The sequence below is a fragment of the Solanum pennellii genome, chromosome 12, assembly GCF_001406875.1.
Source record: "Solanum pennellii chromosome 12, SPENNV200".
NCBI lineage: Eukaryota > Viridiplantae > Streptophyta > Magnoliopsida > Solanales > Solanaceae > Solanum > Solanum pennellii.
Genome location: NC_028648.1, coordinates 58444912 through 58448748, shown reverse-complemented (window position 1 = coordinate 58448748; position 3837 = coordinate 58444912).

Below are 3837 nucleotides of genomic sequence, written 5' to 3'. Positions count from 1 at the left end.
AGTTTAGGTTACTTGCACTGCAATCTGCGATTTTTGTTGGTCTCCTTTGCACTTAATGTGAGCTTGCAATTGTGGTCTTAAAAGTTTAATTTCTTGTTTTTGTGTGGATTTATGTTGAGATTTCGTTTGATTTATGTTTACGTTACTTGTGTGCCTTTTTGTTTGATGATTTATGTTGAGATTTCGTTTGATTCAAGTTCCTGTGAGTGTCTGGTATTCAGTTTTCTTCTCTAATAAGTATGATCTCTTGTTAGCATCTATGTAATACAACTTTAATTCAGGTTTAATTCACTTGTTAGCATCTGTGTAATACAATTCTAATTCATGTTTAATTCACTTGTTAGCATCTGTGTAATACAATTCTAATTCATGTTTAATTCACTTGTTAGCATCTGTGTAATACAATTCTAATTCATGTTTAATTCACTTGTTAGCATCTGTGTAATACAATTCTAATTCATGTTTAATTCACTTGTTAGCATCTGTGTAATACAATTCTAATTCATGTTTAATTCACTTGTTAGCATCTGTGTAATACAATTCTAATTCATGTTTAATTCACTTGTTAGCATCTGTGTAATACAATTCTAATTCATGTTTAATTCACTTGTTAGCATCTGTGTAATACAATTCTAATTCATGTTTAATTCACTTGTTAGCATCTGTGTAATACAATTCTAATTCATGTTTAATTCACTTGTTAGCATCTGTGTAATACAATTCTAATTCATGTTTAATTCACTTGTTAGCATCTGTGTAATACAATTCTAATTCATGTTTAATTCACTTGTTAGCATCTGTGTAATACAATTCTAATTCATGTTTAATTCACTTGTTAGCATCTGTGTAATACAATTCTAATTCATGTTTAATTCACTTGTTAGCATCTGTGTAATACAATTCTAATTCATGTTTAATTCACTTGTTAGCATCTGTGTAATACAATTCTAATTCATGTTTAATTCACTTGTTAGCATCTGTGTAATACAATTCTAATTCATGTTTAATTCACTTGTTAGCATCTGTGTAATACAATTCTAATTCATGTTTAATTCACTTGTTAGCATCTGTGTAATACAATTCTAATTCATGTTTAATTCACTTGTTAGCATCTGTGTAATACAATTCTAATTCATGTTTAATTCACTTGTTAGCATCTGTGTAATACAATTCTAATTCATGTTTAATTCACTTGTTAGCATCTGTGTAATACAATTCTAATTCATGTTTAATTCACTTGTTAGCATCTGTGTAATACAATTCTAATTCATGTTTAATTCACTTGTTAGCATCTGTGTAATACAATTCTAATTCATGTTTAATTCACTTGTTAGCATCTGTGTAATACAATTCTAATTCATGTTTAATTCACTTGTTAGCATCTGTGTAATACAATTCTAATTCATGTTTAATTCACTTGTTAGCATCTGTGTAATACAATTCTAATTCATGTTTAATTCACTTGTTAGCATCTGTGTAATACAATTCTAATTCATGTTTAATTCACTTGTTAGCATCTGTGTAATACAATTCTAATTCATGTTTAATTCACTTGTTAGCATCTGTGTAATACAATTCTAATTCATGTTTAATTCACTTGTTAGCATCTGTGTAATACAATTCTAATTCATGTTTAATTCACTTGTTAGCATCTGTGTAATACAATTCTAATTCATGTTTAATTCACTTGTTAGCATCTGTGTAATACAATTCTAATTCATGTTTAATTCACTTGTTAGCATCTGTGTAATACAATTCTAATTCATGTTTAATTCACTTGTTAGCATCTGTGTAATACAATTCTAATTCATGTTTAATTCACTTGTTAGCATCTGTGTAATACAATTCTAATTCATGTTTAATTCACTTGTTAGCATCTGTGTAATACAATTCTAATTCATGTTTAATTCACTTGTTAGCATCTGTGTAATACAATTCTAATTCATGTTTAATTCACTTGTTAGCATCTGTGTAATACAATTCTAATTCATGTTTAATTCACTTGTTAGCATCTGTGTAATACAATTCTAATTCATGTTTAATTCACTTGTTAGCATCTGTGTAATACAATTCTAATTCATGTTTAATTCACTTGTTAGCATCTGTGTAATACAATTCTAATTCATGTTTAATTCACTTGTTAGCATCTGTGTAATACAATTCTAATTCATGTTTAATTCACTTGTTAGCATCTGTGTAATACAATTCTAATTCATGTTTAATTCACTTGTTAGCATCTGTGTAATACAATTCTAATTCATGTTTAATTCACTTGTTAGCATCTGTGTAATACAACTTCAATTCAGTTTTAGTTCACTTGTTAGCATCCATGTAATACAACTTTAATTCCGGTTTAATTCACTTGTTAACATCTGTGTAATACAACTTTAATTCATGTTTAATTCACTTGTTAGCATCTGTGTAATACAACTTCAATTCAATTTCAATTCACTTGTTAGCATCTGTGTAATATAACTTCAATTCAGGTTTAATTCACTTGTTAGCATCTGTGTAATACAACTTCAATTCAGTTTAGTTCACTTGTTAGCATCTGTGTAATACAATTCTAATTCATGTTTAATTCACTTGTTAGCATCTGTGTAATACAACTTCAATTCAGTTTTAGTTCACTTGTTAGCATCTGTGTAATACAATTTTAATTCAAGTTTAATTCACTTGTTAGCATTTGTGTAATATAGCTGTAATTCATGTTTAATTCACTTGTTAGCATTTGTGTAATACAACTTTAATTCAGTTTTAGTTCACTTGTTAGCATCCGTGTAATATAACTTTAATTTCGATTTAATTCACTTGTTAACATTTGTGTAATACAACTTTAATTCAAGTTTAATTCACTTGTTAGCATCTGTGTAATACAACTTCAATTCAGTTTTAGTTCACTTGTTAGCATCTGTGTAATACAACTTCAATTCAGGTTTAATTCACTTGTTAGCATCTGTGTAATACAACTTTAATTCCGGTTTAATTCACTTGTTAACATCTGTGTAAACAACTTTAATTCAAGTTTAATTCACTTGTTAGCATCTGTGTAATACAACTTCAATTCAATTTCAATTCACTTGTTAGCATCTGTGTAATACAACTTCAATTCTGGTTTAATTCACTTGTTAGCATTTGTGTAATACACCTTCAATTCAGTTTTAGTTCACTTGTTAGCATCTGTGTAATACAGCTTTAATTCAGGTTTAATTCACTTGTTAGCATTTGTGTAATACAATTTAATTCAGGTTTAATTCACTTGTTAGCATCTGTATAATACAACTTTAATTAATGTGTAATTCACTTGTTAGCATCTGTGTAATTCAACTTCAATTCAGGTTTAGTTCACTTGTTAGCATCTGTGTATTACAACTTTAATTCAAGTTTAATTCACTTGTTAGCATATGTGTAATTCAACTTCAATTCAGTTTTAGTTCACTTGCTAGCATCTGTGTAATACAACTTCTTTTCATGTTTGATCACTTGTTAGCATTTGTGTAATAAATTTTTAATTTAGATTTTATTAAGATTTAATTCAGTTGTTAGCAAAGTGATGCTCTTCTAGCAGATTAATCTATATGTCTCTCTCTAGTCTTTTAATATTAGTAATACACTCTTTAATGATGTGCAGAAAAAATATGACTAATATAGCGGTGATGCTTTACTTCAATGGACGATGGGATCCTAGCAACAAATATATTAACTACTTGGCAGATGGTGTGTTGATACACACAGAGTCAACGTTTGCCACCCTCGTTTCTGTAATTGCTACTCAATTGTCAATAGACACATCAACAAGTAAAGTTGAAATCAGATATAAAATTGATGAAAGGTCTC